We start from the raw sequence: 20,850 nt of genomic DNA, 5'->3' as shown, positions 1-20,850 counted from the left end.
TATTTACCCGCCGTTCAGTCCTTCAACCAACCAACCAACCAACCAACCTGCCGGCCAGCAGAACGAGCTGTTGACAAAACGCAGCCTCTATGTACGCGGCAGGCTGCGGGCAGCGGCAGAGAGGAGCCGCCGGTCTCTCCTCGATCCCCCCGAGGGACGCTCCGCGCCCGCACCGGCCCCGACCCCCGCCGCGCCCCGCAGCCGCCGCCACCTGTCCCGCACCCCCGGCCCCGCTCCGAGCCGCAGCGCCCGCTCCCGCAGACGAGCAGGGAAGCAGCCGGGGGGCTTGGATCCCGCGGCCCCGCCGGATCCAGGCTGGGCTGTCAACCCCCGCCTCGCCTTCGCCCCTCCTCGCCGGCACCTCCCCGGGGCGGGCGGAGAGAGGGAGGGATGGAGGGGGCATCCATCTCTCACCGCGCCCCTCGGGCCGCCCCCTCCCAGGTGCGAGCGGAGCCCCCACCCCCACCCCCCCAACCGCGGGGCCGCCGCCGGGAGAAGCCGCCGCGGGGCCCGGCACTCACCCTCCGCCGCCCGGCCGTGCCCTGCGGCAGCCTCATGCCGCGGGGGTTGCGCGGGGCTGCCCGCGGCGCCGTCCCGGTCGGCCCAGCTCCGGCGGGCAGCAGTGCGCAGCGCCGACAGGAAGGAGGGATGGAGCCGGGGCGGGAAGGAGGGAGGGAAGGAGGGAGGGAAGGATGGAGGAGAGGGGCTGGCGGGATGCCTGCGGGAGGAGCCTGCGCCGCGCACCGCCCGGCGCCGCCGCCACCACCCCCGGCCCTGCCCCCGGGGCACCGCCGCCGCCCGGCACGGCCCCGCTGCTCGGGCCGACCCGCTCGCTATTCCCGGTTTTGTCGGGCCGAAGCTGTCCAGGATTTCAGGCTGACGTCCGCTGTGTGGCCGGGGTGTAGTCGGGGGCGAAGCTTCGGTGGCCGGTGGTTTCCTCGGGTCCCCGGTGGGCTGTTACGAGCGTGCTGCGGGGGCAGATGAAGTCACGGGTCTGATCATTCCAGGTTCCCTCCGTGACACGGTCAGATGCCCTTCTTAGAGCAGTATCTTGAGTGTCGCCAATGCTGCCAGCCCGCCAGGGTTTGAAGCAGTGGGCCTTGCCCTCCAAACCCAAAAGATTCTTGGTTCAGTCTTTGTATTTGCCTCGAGTTTTTGAGGTCTGGGACTTGACCTCCAACATTTCTTTGAAGCCACAACAGCTACGTGCCAGCCCCTCTTTTAAATTAAACTTGAAATGCTCACAATCCCACAGTCTCAAGAGTCAAGCAATTAAAAAAATATATACCACAGGGCCCGTAAAATCAGAAGAGCTGGCAAGCCTGTGGCTCCTCTCTTGTTCCCCAGTAAACCACAGTAGGACATGCAGAAAAAGTAACTGCTTGGTTTTCCTTGCATTTTTCTATCTACATATTCCTACAGAGGTTTTCCAAGTTGTAGATTGTTTTTCTCAGAACCTGGATGATAAAGAACTGCAAATACTTGTATGGAGGTCCTGGGCCAGCCTTGTGTCCCACCTTGGCTAAGTAGATGATTTCAGGTCCCCAAAGTCAGGTTTCCTGCCATCCTGCACATTCCCTGCTCAGGCTAAGTGAACACAGGCTATTTCGTAGAGAAGAAATCTTCCACCATTTCCTCCTCTTTCCAGGGGTTATTTCTTTGTGCAAAGAGAATTGCAGCTTCAGTAGGCCAGCAAGACGTGCATGAACCTTGTGGTTAGGTCATGCATCTGAACGTGAGTTCAAATCTCTTCTGTCTCAAGAGCACTCTTGACTTCGGGCCTTGTATCCTGAGACAGTTGTCTATCCGTTGACCTGTGTCACCTTCTCAAGAAGAAGGATTGAGTCTCCTTATACACATACCATTCTTGGGAAAGAAGGGACTTTTTTTAAAACAGCGTTTGGAGAGAAGCCCTGGGCTGTGAATCCCAAGCAGAAGATGATGTCTTCTCCTGATGCGCATTGAAACATTCATAACTTCGAGGATGGACAGACTTTAAGAGAATTCTCTTACGGGTATTCAATTTAGTAGGTTTAAGCAGTTACCCTTCCAGCATATGAGTCAGCTCTTTGCAGTCACAAATCTCTCCCCACTGGGAGGGTCTGCTGGATGGCTAATTCTGTGGTCTAGACCTCACTCCAGGCACACCAAAAAGTTTGGTATGTCAGTTGCCTAAGACCATTTTTGCATTTAGTTCCCTGTTCCCATTCTAGCCCAGAAGCCCTCCTGCCCTCTTTCCATGGAACAGCAGCCAAATCACAATGAAACTAGGAATATCCATAGCACCAGAAGGCTTGGGGAGAAGGTGGCCATTTCATTGTACGTGACCCATCCAAGGGAGGACTGCCTCTGCCTTCCTCTGTTTCCAGACCTCTTTAATTGGAGCCTGGTGCCCTCCATAGGGTCTGCATCCAAGGCTTAGAAGGATGCAGCTTGCCCCTGCGCCATGGATGACAGACCCACAATTGCAGGTTTCCATCCACAAAAACGACATAAGAACTTTCTTTCAAAGGCATTGAAAAATGTTAAATGAAATTGTACCACCTTTCTTTTCTGCAGCTCATGTTATTTCACATTTAATAAAGGCTCACAGGCATCCCACTTGTCAGGAAGTCCTGTACCATGTACATGGTACCATGTGTACCATGAGTAATCGTGGAAGATCTGGCTCGTTGTCTATATGGTGAAATCAAGCAATAGCAATTTTTACTATTTTCTCTTTTTAATTAGCAAGACAGATTCCATGTAATTCACAGACACTCCATACACGAACCGGGGAAAGAGATGTGGGGTTTTTTTTTTCCTTTTAAGTAGAAAAATGTGATTGTGAAATTAGAAGAAGCTGCCAGGAGAAATCAGAGGTAGGGGTAGTTCCTGAAGTTATTTTAAGGCTTTGATATTGTATTAATGACTCAGTTTTTAATGACTCAGTTGGAAGTTAAGAGACTTTCTAGATGTGATGCTATTTAAGACAAGTCTGTATACTACAAGATTCAAGGTGATAAAGCTACAGATGGTTGGTATCAGTTGTCTCTTTTTTATAGTGAAATATGCTGATTTTAATATAAATATCCCCTAGACAAATGACTGTTCAAATTACCCCACAAGTTCTGATCTGCAGCAAATACACTGTCTATGCATCCTGTCTCATCATCAGACCTTCCCTATAAAATATCATAGCTGCTATATTTTATAATGAAACTTATATGCATGTAGTACCTACGTGCAGGCCATTCATTTTGTTTCCTGCCTTATCTCTGGTTTCCAGAAAACTGAAGGACAGATGCTGGAGCAGACACTGTGTCTTTATATCCTCAGTGTAGGATTTTAACTTAACTTTTAACATTGATTTTAACAGCAGCAGGGCTGTGCCTTTCAACATTAATACTTTGGACAGTGAGAGAAGAAGGTTTAAGTCTCTCCACGTAGTAGGCTGGTTTCAGTTTATCTTAGTTTATCTCAGTGCTAAGTATTACTTAGAACAACATATCTGCTGCCTAGGTCAGAAAAAACTTCTGGGGGCATGTAAATTCCAAATGAAAGTGAGAAACACAGCTAGGACGTTTTCAGTAATAAGTTTCCTGGAGCCATTTAGTCTTGTATTTAAGGGTGTGTTGGTTATTTATGGCAGAGAAAAGGAACGGATGTGTTGATGTTCTAGAACTTTTCCTTTGTGCATTGTTTCCCATTTCACAGTTGTATTTGGCACCCACTTTCCCCCAGCCAATAAAGAGTATTAAAGAACTTCCTTTGCTGAGAAGTTGTGTGCACATTTTACAAACCCTACATTTTAACCAGAAGCAAGAGAGGTAGTACTTCTACCAGCATTTACAAACACCAGAGATTGTAAATATATAATATTGCTGGCAAAGGTCTGCCACTGATTCTTTTTTGTGGACTATCTGTCCCTGTTTTCTTTTAAAAAATGATTGTATAATACAACCAACAAAGCGAATTTGAGTCTGACTGAATGTATTCAGGAAAGCCAATAACAAAACTCACGCTGGCTGTGATAAGAGCAGGAGTAGCCTCAGCTCATGCCAAGAATAACCTCGAGTACGGTGGATAGTGCATGTGTTTTGCTGCACTCACAAAGCAACAGCTCTTTCCTATGAGGTCTCAGTGGAAGCATCCCTGTGTTGTCAAGCTGGCGCAGAGCTATTCTTGGAAATGAGTACACTGACCCCAGAGAAATAAATTCTTTGTAATTAATATTTTTCAAATACAGGGAATTTTCTTTATCATTAGGGACCTATGCTTGTAAACCCAGTGACATGTTGGCGATATATTGCTGAAGGGCTTGAAAAAGTTCCCTGGTCTCCTCTGTCTGGAGGAAAACCGTACGGTCTATTGTGGTTTTTGTGTTTGCAGAGAGAAGCAATGAAGGACTTTGATCTACTGACCTGCTCTAACTTAGATAGTGCCATGAATTTAAAAAGAAATGGAAAGAAAAACACTACGTGCCAAAAACAATTAAATTGAAGGCATTTACATTCCTTTCTGTGGAAAAAATTCTACCTCAGATGCCTGAAAAATACGTGGTGTGAAAATACTGCATCCACTGCCAGTAATAAGACCCTTATGGTCAGCAGTGAAGGTAAAGCTTCTCCCATGCCGTACAGAGGTGCTAGCACGTGGATCTCATTGCCACACACTGTCAAATGTCAGGGTCTTTATGTCCAAGTGGTCTGACCAGGGTCATTTCTGTGTAGGACAGAGGACAAGGGGCAACAACGGTTGAGTACTCCTGAAGCATGTTCAGTCAGTCTTGACTGGCAACAACAAACAATTTATTTTAACATGTCTTTTATATCTTCCTGAGTCAAGCAGTTGTTATGCAAGGATTTTGCCTCAGACCTTTTCTCGCCTTATCCTCCAGGAACCTGTGGAAAAGTTTCTGCCCGTTGCCTTATTCCCTCATTTTGCTCTTTATGGCTACTGTCTGTCTTCCTCTTGGGAGGATGTTGTCTGAGCCTATGTTATCAGAGCATGGTTTTAAGGGTGACAAGTTGCCTATGCTATGGCTTTATCAGAGTAAGGGGACTGAACTTTTGGTCTTGTCTTGTGGTCTTGGTATAAACATCACAGTCCTCACCGTTCCTTGATTTGACTGCTGTTGTTTACATCCATCATGTCGATTAATGCTCATTCTTTCCCCCCTTGCGCTAGTGCATCTTCTGATGCGTCCACATGCAGGCATTTCCACGTCTACTTCATTCAGATGAGTCTTAGTACTTCAGTTACATGTGTCTACAGTGGCTACAGTGAACTCAGGCCTGAGAAGGGACTTACTGCTGAAGTTCCTCTGCTAAAACAACCTACGTGCTGTAACTGATTAACAGTTGCCAGCCTGCTTCCCAGTCTAAGCATTTTTGCCATCCTGCAGTTGATTATACTGGCAGCGTAAAGTTCAGCACACGCTTAATCATTGTGTTGGATGCATCCCATTGCTGAGTCCCATACAGTAGCATGAGAGGTCAGTCTTCAGGTCAGTGAAATAAGATACAGCATAGTTCTTGGAAAGAAATGAAGCTAAATATAAATTTCTGAAAGAACACCAACAAATGGTAACAATCTTACTAACTGTGGAAGGGTTGGTGGAACCAATCCTAGAACTAAGGCTGATTTATGGATATGAAATTGAAGAGGCTTACTTTGCACAGTAGTGGAAGGGCCTAATTACATCATGAAAAAGGATTTATGAGAGTCAGAAGATAATTTAGATTTGTAATAGCCAGAGAAACATGGAAATCTGCAAATAAAATATACTGAGAACATCTCAGACTTTCATATACTTTTAATATTGCAGGTCCCTCCATTGTCTCCCCAGCATCGGTGTTTCACATGCAAACATACTGCCTTGCTCATATTTAGGAATTATCGCTGTGGTTTTGGCTCTGTTTCCAATGTAGTGCCATTCCTGGCAGTCATACCTTTCTGCTCACCAATTTATCAGCTAGATATTGCCATGCTTTCTCTATTTCTATGACATCCCACAAAGAAATGTCCCTTGTACTACAAGGCTTAGTAAGTTGATGCTTCAGATTTTGTGTGCTTCAGTCCATGGCCTGAACATGTCTGACGAATGTCGCATGAATTTGAAGCAAACTAAGCTGTTATGAACGTTACATGCACTCCAGAGCTGATCTCTACTTCAACAGGAGCCATTCGACCAGAAAACGTAACTCAGCTGAGCTGTCAGCTTCAGTGAATCCTGAATTAAGTGTCTAGAATTTTCAAAATTCTCCCTGCACAAAGTTTCCAGGCAGCAAGACCCTTTCCCCCTGCTGAACCACAGGGAAAGAAATATGCCTTCTCCCATACTATCCTTGGACTGAGCTGCAAGCCCAGTCACTGCCTGGAACCAAATTTCTGTGCATCTGCATAAAAGTAGCAAGACAAAGACAGCTCATCCAGAGAGGAGGTGGAGATCCATAACAAATGCTTTTCAGGAGTTCTGTATTTACATGGTTCGTGGCATTCCTTCTGTCAGTCTTTCCATGTCATTTTTCAGATATGGGTTTCAATACTGCTTAACACAGTGCATCAAAGCTTGGGATATTATAGTATTGAATAATGTGCAAATAAGATACCTCAAGGTGTGGCCTTGGGGGACACAATGGCAAAATCCATTTATTAGAAGAAACCTTATCCTTTCTGGGTCTGACTTTACAAATATTACTGTTTGGTGTGTCTCAGCCACCCTGGTTAACCACACTTCTCTTGCAGGCTAATAAAAGATCAGTATTTGCACACAAACAGAAATTCTAACTCTAGTAAAGAAGGTAATCCCAGCATATTTGAAAGTCAGGTTGGAAGATGTTTTCATAAAAGCAGGCGGCTGTTTGCATTAGGTCAAATTTGCGTCAAAATCTGTATCCATTCCAGGAGTTTCCATCAAGGTGGACCTATTTTTGTCCCCTGTTTTTATTTTTATACAAAAACATCTCTACCAATGACATACAATCCAACCTAGTACCCACTTAATTACATATCTGTGTACATCCTCACATCCTCCCTTCTGGTTTAACAAGGACCTTTGCTTTCACTAGTTTGCAGATTGACGGCAATCTCAATCTGCCTTTGCACATCCCTAGTGAAGCCAAAGGAGCTGCCCGCCCAGGGAATGCAAGATTAAGCTTCTTCAGGCAGAAAACTATTTTCTGTAAAACGCTTCTTAGAACATGTGTGGACAGCACTGGAGACACCAGAAATGTACGTACATGCTGAAAATTGTGCGACTGATCATGCTCTGTTTTATTCCCCATGCTTGCCAAGCTGGATGTCTAGGCCACTTCTTTCCCCACTTGGGTCACCTGAGATGCAGAGAACAACCACCCCTGTGTCATAGAACTCCATTTATCAGCACTGAGCTAAAACTGATTCACATTACACTCGTCTCTGTTCAGTGCTCCCTGCTCTGAAGCACAGCGCACTGGGGAGGCCGCAAAGCACGTTCTTGAGACAGGTACTGTGAGTGCATGAGGCACAGGCTGTATTGGCCTAGATTAGGGTTTGACAGGTACTTTTTCTGCCACCAGTATGAATTTGAGCATCCATTGTGTCGGATCTATGCATCTATGATCCTCTGCTGCACTGTGTTAACATAAATTTTTGCATATGTCCACACAGTCAGACACATCAAGAAAACAATTTTTTTTTTTTTTTTTTTAATTAGCCTTCCCTCAAGGTATTTTTAACTGAATAGTTCCCCTGCTGTGAATTACACTGAACACAAACATCAAGTCATTGGAAGGCTGGTAGGAGGTAGGAATAAACAGCCAAGGGCAAAGTTTGAAGGGCTGTAAGGTTGGAATAGACAGCCAAGGGCAAAAGTTGAAGGAGCAGTCCTGCCGTGTGTCAAACCACAGTCCTGGGCTCCAGGCTATCCTTATTCTGGGACAGGTGGTGAGTTCAGCCTTCAGCTATGTGCCTTAGCCACTAGACTGGAGTATTTCAGGCATGGCCAGGGACCCAAGCCCACTCGCAATAGCTGGAACGGACTGACAGTAGAAACCTGAGGAAAACAGGGAACTTGCCTTTTGTCCATTGTCTGAAGCAACATCATGACAGTTGGGGGAACAGAGTTGTGTCCCTAATTGCAAAGATCATCTGAACTTTGCTCGTTGTGAGCCCACATCTCAGCACAAGAGCTATGCTTATCCTCCACAAACCTCTATAACCAATTCATTTGGGTACCCACTGGAACATGAAAACTACCTTGCCTGGGAGGAGTACCTGGCTTTCAGGAGAACTTATATCCAGGAAGCCTTTATTAGGCTCCTGATTCCAATTTTAGAGGTACTTCAGTGAAGGCCCAGTAAATGTGTTTGGTTTTGATATGCTGGCCGTTGCTAACTCCAAGTGCCAAATGCCTCCTGAGCCTGTACCTTTTCCCTGTTATATGCATAGCATTGCTGTGGAATGCAGCCTGGACCTGAACACGCATAAGTTATGGGCACTGCAGCACTCGGTGTTTTAATGTTCCTCATATTTTGGTTAGGCTGCTAGTTCTCCTTCATTTAAAGGACAGTTGAGAACTCAAAAAAGGAAAGCCCAGACACACTCTTTGCTGAACCTAAAATATGAAATTACAAATCCATACAGGCATCTAGCGAACAGAGGAAAAGGCTCACAGGAAGCAACCTGCTGAGCACAGGGCACTTGTTCCAGCAAAAAGGAAATTCCTGTTGTCTCATTTCTTTTCTCAGTTTTGCTTTCCTACACAGCTCTGTAAGCTGAGGTTTTGTTGTCTTGCCTCTTTTGATGTGCACCAACAGGCTGCAATTCCACCATGACTTGTTCCAGACCCCTGGCCTTACTCGTAGTCTTCATTCTCATGCCTGTAATTAGCAAGACTCCGAAAGTCTTCACCTTTAAGATGCAGAATACACAGACCAAATGAAGTCACATTTAGATGGAGTCTCTCCTGGCTTTGGAGATGACAGCGCTAACATCAATCTTTTGTGTTACATCTTGTGCTACCTACTCACAATCCTCAGGCCTCCCCAACTGGCACTTGTGGCCTGAAACCCTCTCTTGGATTTAAAGAACAGAAGACTTTTCTCTCTGAAGTCACAGGGGAGAGACAACAGATGCCACCAGCTACAGAGGTCGTTAAAGGCTTGTTTGGGAGGTGGAAGTGCTTGGGTGCAATGGGCAAAGGTGCTCCAGAGGATGTCTCCCATGTCCACAGGGTGCTCTGACCACCTCATTAGGCTAGAGGGCACTGTCCACTCTGCTTTTAAAGCATGGACATCCCGTAAAAAACAAAAGTGAAGCTACAGAGGCAGAAAAGGCCCGAGCAGAAATGAAGGTGATTGTGCATACCATAGTGCCTGGGTAGGGAGGGGGAAGTGCAGACTTCTGGTCCCCACTCCAGGACATGCATTTTTTTGTGTATTCAGGTGCAGAAGCCACGGGTTTTTCACACAGAACAGTTAGGCTTGCTGAGGAAGTTGGGAAAAAAACTCATATTTACCCATGACAGACACACTATGATTCACCCTGTCCCTTATTACAGGCAGCGACCTTGACCCATCTTGTGCAATCCTGCCACTTTCCCGGACTTCAGAGGAACACGATGCTTTATTCCAGAATGGTCTGATTCCTCCCACAGAGAAATCCATGCAAGAGAGCCCCGAAAGAAAGACTTGCTGAAATTTTCAGTCCTTCTACAGTTTAACGTAAACTGTGCCAGTAACAGGTTTTTCTTTAGAGTCCAAGTGGTAAAAACTTCCCCCAAACCTTCCACACCTGGAGGAGGCAGGAGCTACGGTAGCCATTGGTATGTGCCAACCAAAGCGCAGCAGCAGTGAGAGAAGGTGATTCTCAGGAAGTAATGGCTGATTATACTGTTTTGAGATAGCAGCACAGAGCAGCACTGTCCTGCGGAGATATCAAAGCAGGCATCTTGTAGCTCCCATGCCCACAACTCCAGAGTGAGACTCTGGAAGCCTATATGCCCCACAGATGACAGAGGTTGCATAAGTCATTGGGGTTTTTTGCAAGAAGTTGTTGCCAGAGACATGCGGGCTGTCTGTTATTATTGCATATGGATGCGAAGCCTGTCCTGGTAGTGCAGCTGGCTCTGGCTCCAGAAAGAGGGAGTGTACCAAAGGCTTCGGGGAGAATTTGTACCAGTTCACCTGTGGGATGGGCTCCCACAGCCAGTAAGAGGAAGAACAAGAATAAGGTCTCCTTGCAACGGGACCTACTCAGCACAGTGTCAGACTGACCCAGAAACAAACATTTCAGTTCAAGGAGAGAAAGTCTGGGGGATAGCGTTACTTCAAACACCAAAAAAATGTCTTGCCGCAGCTCTGCAAATGCGCTTGCCTCTGTCTCTCCATGTTTTGGTTGGTTTTTTCCATTTTTGTTCTCCTTTCTGCCCCTCCCCCCCCCCATTGCTCTTTCCTTTTATTATTCTGAAGCTGGTTAAAAGGCTACTCCTGCACTTTCCTACCGAGGGCTACAGTCTGTGGCCCCAAGTGCTGTAGAAATTTCCAGAGAGCTAGCCCTCATTTCATACTGCAGCAGTCACTGACCAAATGTGATGCTACTCCTACCTTTTGAGATAAACCACAAGCTGCAGAACCAATCCAGTAAATATCCTCCAAGAGATGCCTTCAATTTTCTCCTCTAATTGCAGCGCTGTGCAGAGAAATAACTTTCACAGGAAATCTCTGTACTGCAAACAAACGGGAAGCATGAAAGATTAGAGAGAAAAGGTTATCTTTGTGTTTAGCTAGTCATTTGCAGCTTCCAGCAGTTTGGAAAGATAAAGCAATGCAACTGTTAAATTTTATTAAGGGACAGAAAACATCTCCGTATTTATTAGCATGAATGTTTAATATCAAACCTGGCTAGGCAAAGTGAATAAGAATCCCTTGTCTTCAATGTGTGCAGGAGCCGATCAAGTCTATGCAAACCTTTGCTATCAGTTTTAGTGAGAAAATAATTGAACTCTCTACCATACGACCTTTGCCCTCACAAAGCTTTTCCTGAAAAAGATGAATGGGGCAGAGAGGATGACTTTAGTGACATTACCATTACAAAGATTGATACTTTATCACTATGACTCATTCTTCACCCATAATTTTATTCCTAAAAGCCAATTAATGGTGTTTAAAAGTTGTGTGTTAATGTCCGCTCTTGCAAAAAAATGTAATTAATACATAATTTGTGATTTTGCAATTTTACTTTTAAAAATAACGCAACATTGAATAATCTTTTCAAGATTCAAGATCAATGCATTTTGCTTTTTCTTGAGGAAGGATTTTATGCATTAAATCCTCTTTTTTTAGGCAAATGAGAAACAACATTGGGCAGCTCCTGAATAATCTTATAACATTAATTGCTAAGCAGCCTGTGTACAATCACTGTCTGTATTGTACATGTTACTTTAATTACAAAAGTTAGCTTTCCTTTAGTTACAGGCTGCCACATTTTCTCTATTCTTCTGCTTTATTATTATAGAAGTATTCAGTTTGGATTTACAAAACACAGAAAGAGAGGCAAAAATTAGCTCTATCAAGGGAATATATGTCACAAAATTTTACCTTTCCAGTCTATGGTTTTTGCAGCCTTCAAAATCTATTTGAGCCTAATCAGTTTAGAAGAATGGACTTACAGCAGCGAAAGTACCAAAATTACTTAGATAATGAAGAATCTGTGATATTCCATAAGCAGAAGAGGACCTCCGTTAAATATTTTTATATGACTCATTCATCCAGCAAAACCTGGGGTGCTGGTGGGTTGTGAAAAGCAAGAGAAGATGTGCAAATGAAATGCGGGGCAGAAGAGGCAGTATGGCTTGGAACGCTCATATGAAACTACCCAAAATGATAGGATACATGCATCTTAGAAATATCCTAGATTAAAAAGTGCAGCTACTGAATACTGAACAGTTGCTCAGCATCCAAAGTGATGTTTTGCTTTTATCCTGAATGGTTACTACTACAGCCTAAAGAGCAGGCAACCAACCTGAAAACAAATACACAAACAGTGTCCAGTCTTCATCTCCAAGTAAGTATTGTGTAAGTATGCAGTTTGAAGAGATTTAGGAGTTTTTTAATTCTTCACTCAATCAATTTAGAAGTGTCAGTGTATATGGCATGAGAAATAAATTTCACAGGTGATTTCTACATTGGAAACTAATAGAAAGCGTGGAGCTCTAGTGGTTAAGGCATAAAGGTGGAGGATTATTCTGAGGAAAATGGACAGGACTTTGCAAACCCAGTGGTTCCCAAATTTTGGCATAAAATATTGCTGTGTTTTTGTCACTGAGCATAGCCTAACAGCATAGTCACTGTAAAGACAAGGAGAGGAATTTTAAAGGTGATGGGCATCTACCATTCATATTTGTTTCTGCAAGCACAAACCAACAATTCTGAATGGAGATACTCCTTCTGAAATGATATGGAAATGCCAGCATAAGAAAACAAAGTGAGAAGAAACAGGGAACAAAAGAGGAGCAAATATACCCAAATATCCTTGTCGCCAACATCTGAATACAACCACTTTCCTATTAGAACAAGGGAAATACATTTAAAAATAATTTAAAAAAATAATTTAATGTCCATATTCTGTTACAGAAACTGTGCAGATCTTGATTTACCTCTGTAAACATCAGTGCAGAATGAGGGCTAAAAATCCTTTATAAGAATGAGCTGAGGTGCTTTGGTCAGTTAAAACTTTTTCAGCCATAATCGTGCCCTTTAAGTCTTCTGTTTGTGAATTTTTAAGAACACTTTACCATTAACTTCTCCTGAGAGACATAATTTGATCACGATAGACTTTAGCTTTCAGCATTCAGTGATGTCCATATGCTTTTCATTGGAGTGAAGAAAAGAATTACACTGGTGGTTTTCATAGATGAAGGCTTAGACTAAGATAGGAAGTTTTGAATCATTTTAGATTTAATGACACAGACAGATGCCAGCTTGAATGTCTGAAAAGCCACATGTGGAGTTATGCAAAAAGATGAACTGTGGCCTTATAAAGATACTCACACATGAAGATTATCAGCAAGATTGTTACGGTCAAATGTTTATTAAATGATGTTGATGCTATTTCTTTTGTTTCAAAAATAGAAGTGTAGAGCATATTTTGTAAAAGCCTATCAACTGACATAGAAATCACTATGATGACATGACCCTGAACTTCTAACGGGGAGAAAAATGTTTTCTGAAGTCCAAAGACCTTAAGTTGTTCAAAGTTCATTTGTTTGAGAGGTGATGCCTGCAGCAACAGATCTAACGCAGAGGGAACCTCCCGAGGAAGCCTGAGTATATTCAAAAGCTTCCGAATGATTCCAGTAAAAGTCCTTGTACAGAAAGTTCCAGCTCACTTCTTGTTTACTTAGTTAGCTTCTGCAGAAGAGTCACATAGGATTTCCCTAACAAATCACATGTTCTCATACTGCAGCATCCTTGAGCCAAATGCATAGAAAACCTTGGGTAACCTTTTTTTCCTCAATATACATAGGGAGAAATAATCTGTTTTCAACATTTTTGGCCCCTGCATTACATAGATAATAGCCAAATAATGACCTATTTCAGCATACTTCCTATTTCAGCATATTTCCTCCTGTGCTCTAAACAGCGTCTGTATCATTTTCTATCAGTCTTAACACACACTACTTTATAAACAAGAGGGTCATACATACATGCAGTAACATTACATGAGTGAAGGTTTACTATTTTGAGTACTAGTTTGCAGGAAATTACTCTGTTCCAGATGCTATGTTCCCATGCCTACTGAGATAAACAGACCTGAGGCTAGAAGAAGCTTTGAATGAGTTTTTGGAAAGCCTGTCTTCCAATATCTACTTCTTCCTTAGGCGCTTCAATGTCACAGATTGCCTCACCCTTGAGCACTTGGCTTTCATAACTGATTCTCTGACCTCCGAGTCCAAGGAACTGCCTTAGGTTAGTGTTCTCATTACAAAAGATGCCTAAAGACAGACAATACAAAACATGAGCACAGATTTGTCCAGATTCCTACTAAAACAGAGGAGATGATGAGAATGACATTTTAAATGTGTTAAGTTGGATACTTGTCAAGAGAAGGGGAGATATGAATTCTGACCCTTGCTCCAAGGACTGTGTATGCACTGAATCCAGTTACTGTTTCACATAAATAGCCTTTTAAGCAGGACCAGAACCCAGGTTAACATTAGTCCATGGAAGTGCCTCAATTACTGCATTAAGGATTCAGGCTCCTGCTGTCTTTTTCCTCCTTGATGAGACTTGAAGTCTTCCCACAAAGTGACTTGGCTTTCACAGAAGGAGTGAAAAATACGTCTGTTGGCCCTGCCACACACACTGCTTAAGGAATTACCTGCCTCATGTATGCAGTTTCCTTTAGCCAAATGTGTAGGGCACTTTAGGTAACTGTTTTTCAGTGTACTTATAGGTAATGCCATAGGTACCTATGACATTGAAAATATAATATATACTCTGAATAATCCCAATAAAAAATGCTGAAATATAAGTTCCAGTTCACACTGTCTTGGTGAGTTGCTGAGAAAAATTTATACAGGCTTTTCACTTACGAAGTAATATCTGTGAAAGATTTTCATTCCCCTTTTGAGGAGAGGGGATAGTGCACTCACGGCTCAGGCAAATAGGTGAGAATGTGATGAGAATTGCCACTGATGTGTTAGGGGCACCAGATTTTTAATGACACAGTTTAGTCATTTTCACTGCTGTCATCATCACAAAACTGTTCGTATCACCACATGTAAAGCAAAATCTGCTTAAACGTAATTTATTCTTTTTAGGAGACTATTATATTAAGTTTTTTTGTTTTTTCATTTCATGCAGAGTAACTCAGAAAATATTTTATGTTTACAATGGCTTTCTCACCAGCCTGCTTCCACAGAAGGCAATAAAAATCTTTGCATTGACACCAGATTGATACTGATAGAATATATCTTTAAGAATAGCAAGAGTACTCTTCCGGATTTCATGTTAGTACTAAAGGCTTTGTTGAAATCCTTGTCACAGAAAACCTCCCTTTCAATCCAGTAAGCTTTGGATAAGTTGCTTGTACTCTGAGGCCAGAAATTTTTCTTCACTAACATAGATTCATTAATTTTGGTAAGTACCTGCAAAGTAGGTATGATGTGTTCTTTGTAGGTAAGAAAAGTTTCACAAGGAGAAATTTTAGTGATTCATTGAAGATAACAGTCTTAGATAGCAAGTCTGTGGCCACACCAGAGCTCAGGGTTGTCTGGCAAAAACTAGGCACCTAATTTTTATGAAATTAATGAAATCATTTCTCCTCCATCATACTGTATCTTGAAATACATGCAGAAGAGAAGCTCTGAACTTTTACAGCAACTGTGCTGAAAAATTTTCCTTCTCCTCAACTAACATTTTTCAGGCCAGACCCATAGTTCAGACACCCATTTCCAAGGTGACCTGCATGCAAGCTTTTCAGTAGTACATATCCTTCCCACATTTGTTGTGATTACAGCACTGAAGAGTTAATGTCTTCAGTAACTTTTTCATTTTTGCAAAGCATAAACTTTGCAAAAGTACAGTGTTTTGTTTAAATCATGTGTTTAGTTCCCCTAAACCAACAGAAATTAAAGGTTTTGGAAACCATATCAAGCTCACTGTATAGACTGTGCACAAACTTTGTGGTTACTTTTGCCTCCCCAGTGACTCACGCTGAGTTGTTTTTGTATTCTTAAAATACAGATTTAGCTTCAAATTCCATTCAGCTTGTATGGTCACACTTGAGGCACTCTGTCTTCAGATCTGGAAGATATTTGTAAAATAATTTCTCTTCTCTATGTGCCACTAACTCTTCCCAGAAGGCACTAGTGTATCTTTTATTTCTGTTTTCAATTGTAGATAGAACTTAGACAGAAGAAAACTGCTAGTTAAAAATAATTTTGTGTAAAATCACTTACAGGAGGGAAATATCCTTCTCTGGATTTCCAAGCCCAGAGGTGACACTTTCTTCATGGTTCCACGAGATCATACAGAATAAAGAGTTTGGGAACCGCTGGTGGTTAGCTGCGTCGGAGTGGACATAGACAGTTTCTGCACACCTGCATTAGACATTCTGGGAAGCAACCTCAGGCATGAGCATCCAAAACTTACACATGCGCTTCAAGGGAAAAAAAACAAACCTATTTGTCCTGATTTCACCAATATGCCCTTGTTGGATCAGGAAAACTACAATGTAGGTGCTTCTGTAACAGTTCAAATTGCTACAGAGATATCATTTGGCTCCTGGGAGAGCATTTTAAATGCAAGAACCAGGAGCATTATTATTCACTGCTCTGTATTCCAGGGCAGCAGTAGGTGCACTTTCAAATACTTAGACAAAAAGATAGAGTCTCCAGAAAATAAGTGGGAAAGATTTTTCTTTCATAATGGCAATTAAATCTGTCTCAAAATCCACAGCCTGCTTGATAATTCTGGGCAGATTAGCTCCGCGCACAGCCTCTGCAGCATATTACAAGTGAGCAGTAAGCTCCATCTTAATTTTTGCTATTACTTTCGATCTTGCGTGTGGTCAGCACAGCAGTACAGCGTGCATAATAGGCACCTACACCCCAGCTCACTTCCACCTCAAAGGCACTGGCATTAGTGGCAGCTGGACATTCCCCCCACCTTTTTGGACTCAGGGAATAAGTTCAAGCTGAAGTAGAACCTCTTAAAATATAAGGCTCATCTTTTGTTTATTTTGAGATCTAGATGAGTAAACTCAGGAACGATGTAAATGGTGACATGGCTTACAACTTGGTTTGCTCACCATTTGGCAGACCATAATCGCAATGTACTTGTCTGTTACACGGCTGCCTCTTGTTGCATGTGGCTACCCCTGCAAAGCGTGAGTCTCCCCTGGTGGTCCATTTCATTCCCACATACTTGCTTCCTTCCCCCCTTCATGGTTTTAGAGATCATAATGACTCATGGCTCCTCAGTTTGCCCCAAACTCTTTCTGTTAGGGCATGCTTTTTGTGTAGCTGGTCACGTATATTAAAACACCATTTCAATTTACTGTTTCCACTTCACTTTGATTGATCAGCCTCTAGCAGCAATGGAAGAGCTTTCCCCAGATGCTTCTTGGTCTGTCTCGTGTCATTTTAACTGCACACTTTGCCCACTGGAGCTATGGGAATTAAATCACAATTCATGTTCTTTATTGACACCCCATCATTCCTAATTAAACCTTACCCACACATCCTTGAGCAGTATTTTATTTATGAAGTTATTAATTTCTTTCTTTGTCTTTTTAGAAAAAGTGACCAAGTGACACTTCTACATAAAACAAAATACATTAAAATGGTCTGGTATATCCTAAACTCTGGTCTTCTGATTTTAAAATAAAGGAATATACATTCCTAAGCCATTTACCTCCTCAGATTGGCATTGATATCAGTGTTCTGACCGATATTCTGATTGCCAATGCTCTGAGATACTTCAGCTACCAAAGTTTTAGTATCTACAGTTATCAGCTGCTAGAGAACCTTGTCTAAAATCCTCTTGTCAGATTAAAGGAAATAGTTGGTTTTATCTTTATCTGTCTCAAGTCCCATTTTTCTTTCTGCTTCCTTGAAGTCTCCAATTATCCTTTGTATCATATTTTCTTCTGTAGGCACCAAAATTATTAGTAACTTAAGAAGGACTGATAAAGATCAGTCAATTTCAGTCCCTCCAGATAATTTTATAATTGTATCATGACTCCCAGGACACCTTAAGACATGAAGGAGTCAATCTTTCTGTCTACTCCCACTCTTATTTTCCAGAAACCACATTGTTAATTCAGCTGTTATCTCTTCTATGTAAGAGATAGGTACATAAAATGTCACAAATGTGAATTTATAGACTGCAATGAGCAGGAAGTTTTGTGATACTTATTAATGTCTGTTTCAACACTTTTTAAAAAATGCTGGAAAAACACTATTTTCAGTCCAACAAAGTCAGTTTGCATAGTCTTTAAGCTATCTTATCCCACCATCCCACAAAGTCCTTTCCATCATCTCTCTGGTTTCAATAATTCAGTAATTCTAAAATTCCCAGTATTTTGTTCTTTGTTGTTGCTGAGAGTTCAAACTGCCTCTTAAATCTCTTATAAATTTAAATTTGTGATCTCCTTTAAAGTTAAAACCTCTTATGAAATAATCTTACAAACAGTTCAGCTATCTGTAACATGTCTATATAAAGGAAGGCATTAAAGAGCTCCCTCCCTCCCTCTGTCCCTAACTGCATCCTTGCATTCTGTCCTTTATCATACTCACGGTTCACCTTCTTGTCTCCATGCAATATGTGCATTTTCTTCTTGCTCCCTTTGATCCACCAAATCCTGCAAACATTTCATGGTCTACAATCCTTTAGGGTTTTTTTTTTTTTTGGCTGTATCACGCATACCATGAGACCAGCTTGGAAGTTATATTCTCACTGTTGCTTGTCTGCCTGCAGCTACATTCCCATGAGCTGTCCAATGATCCCTTGTTCCTTATATTTGGAATTCATCTAAATTATCTTATTTGGTTCAGTCTGTCTTGAAATCTCCTGAAGCCTGTTTTTAATTGCTACCTATTCCAGCCTGCTTTTCAGATATCTCCAGGATGTTGTGTTATATCTGTAACTTGTTTAGTGAATTTTCTTATCACTTTCATGCTATTGCTCTATGATCAGCTCTTATGCTTCCAATGTTTGGCTTGCATCTTGAGTCAAAATATGCAATCTGATTACCAGAAACCACCTCTGTAGATAAGCGGATATGCCTGAGAACATTTTTATTAAGAAACTTTCTGTGCTATTCAACTGTATCCTTAACTGTGACAATTAATCTCTTGTCATTGTTGTTACATGATAAACATTAGATCCCTCTCACTATCTTCCACGTCTTCCTTTTCTACTTTTGTATTGCAGCCATCCACCACTATTTTGGAGTTGTGATTTGCAAGTTTCTTGAAGACTGTATCAGAGTCAACACAGAATTGATGTTTTACGTTTTTAGTTATTTCTTTGCTGGGAGCACATTTATTTATTCCTGATGTACTGATGTTCCAGTAGTTTGAGATACAGCCAGTTTCCTTGATTTTGCCTTCAAAGCTTATAAAAGTTGAGAACATAATTTCAGTGGGTTGATAATATATTAGTGGAGAAATAGAAAGACGTGATCTGCTTCTCCCTGACCTTCTGGCACCCTGCTGCTACAATAAGCAGTGACATGCCTTCCTAAGAAGATGTAGCTTTGGACATCTTTCTCTCCATTTGGTATAGCCCTTAAGGACCACCTGGGAATGGTACCTCTCTTTCCATGGCCATGGCACAGCTCACCATAAAGTTTATTTCCATAAACTGTTGATGGTCTTGTCTGAGTAAACCACCATGGATTTCATAAACTTCATTAGCAAGGCTATCATGTGCATGTCATTCTATATTTGGTGCGCTATAGTTTGGAGTACTCCTGGTCTGGGTAACAACATCTTCTATGTCTGGTAAGGATTACCACGCAGCAGAGAGTATTTCTTGCAGCAAACAGTAAGTCTAAGCTTCAAAGGCACCTAAAGAACAAAGGCCTGAACTCACACAGAATTTGAGTACCTGAGTCCTTGCACTTCTTTGAAACTTACAGCCCAAACACAGCACTGAATGCAGCTGTCAGAGACTTTGAGATATCTTGCAGAAGATATACTTCTATGCTCTTTTCTGTCAGCACTTATTATGTCAGAATAAGAGAGAGAGATATTGTCTTTTAAAGCAGATGTTATTCCACAATTCCTTTTTCTTAATAAAATCAATTGAAATTGTTTAGGCAAGAGACGGCATGCTCTCATCAATGTCGCGTCTAGAAGTCTGTGGGAATTCCTGTAAAGCAAAAAAAGCCTATGTGTCCTTCTAAGCAAAACCAACATGAATGCCCTTTCTCTGGATATCTGTCTATATATCTATGATGTCTGACTATGCATTTCTGCAGGGTGGTATTGCCACTGCAAGTCTAGTTCGACTATTAAAAGGAAACTGTGACTTAGAATTTCTCCTCAGAATGTTTTATCTCCAATTCCATTGTTTGTAATACTAGGGCACAGCGTCAGAGCCATACTTCCCTGCTGTTGAGATGCCAGGATCACAGCTACAATGAAGTAGGAAGTAAAGCACTGTGAAGAAAAAAGTAGGCCGCCTGTAAACAATTGATTCAGCAAATTATATAAGCAAGTTTTAATTTGAGTGGATATTTAGTTTCTTTGTTGAACACAGATGGATTTGAGAATAGAATTAAAACATAGCTCTATTCTTACATGCTCTGTTGAGTCATCATCTCAAAACTGATAATGGTCCTGTGGGCTACAGGAGACTTTACAAAGTCCTCCTACAGAGCACTCAGTAGCTTGAACCAAATTATACTCCAAAGCTGGAGACCATCTCTATGTGTGTGTCTCCCAGGCTTGAATCGGAGAGGATATTCAAGTGTTTCCTTGGCTCTACCCTGAACTGCCCCACTGTAAACAGGCCGGCATTAGCAAGAGGGGCAGCAGAAAGAAGAGCAGCTGTCTGAAAAAGCTTTTACCTCATATGCCAACATCCTGAAGTACCCAGGGAATATGTTGTGCTAACATTCTGCACCACAAAATCTCTCAAATTTTAAAGGGAGAAACCAGTGAAACTGAGGAAAATTCTGAAATAGGTAAGTACTTGTGTCACTTCCTGGGCCATTTTAATTGGTGCATTTCTAATGGATTCTTATTGTAAATTATTATACATGAATACAACACCGGACAGACTTGATGGCAAATCTGGCCCCTCTAGTTTAAGAATCATTTCCATAGGGCAACAGATGATTAGAGAAAAAGAGACCTTGTAAAGAGCAAGACAC

The 20,850-nt window shown here is 42.2% G+C and overlaps 1 protein-coding gene across 8 annotated transcripts in view; it reads right to left on the bottom strand.

Annotated features, from left to right (window-relative positions):
- LIFR (LIF receptor subunit alpha) overlaps positions 1 to 20,850 on the bottom strand; it is a 90,048-nt gene that overhangs the window by 55,217 nt on the left and 13,981 nt on the right. For 2 of the 8 annotated variants that reach the window (XM_054185320.1, XM_054185325.1), the window contains exon 1: positions 48 to 200. The exons of 1 other annotated variant lie outside the window; for it this stretch is intronic. The gene's annotated coding sequence lies outside the window, so the exon portion shown is untranslated. Of the gene's footprint in view, positions 1 to 7; positions 201 to 521; positions 676 to 10,568; positions 10,587 to 20,850 lie in introns of those variants that run through there. 5 more of the 8 variants (XM_054185326.1, XM_054185324.1, XM_054185318.1 and 2 more) reach the window with 5 other exon arrangements.

This window comes from Rissa tridactyla, chromosome Z, assembly GCF_028500815.1.
Source record: "Rissa tridactyla isolate bRisTri1 chromosome Z, bRisTri1.patW.cur.20221130, whole genome shotgun sequence".
NCBI classification, from domain to species: domain Eukaryota; kingdom Metazoa; phylum Chordata; class Aves; order Charadriiformes; family Laridae; genus Rissa; species Rissa tridactyla.
This window is presented reverse-complemented; position numbering and strand designations above follow the sequence as displayed.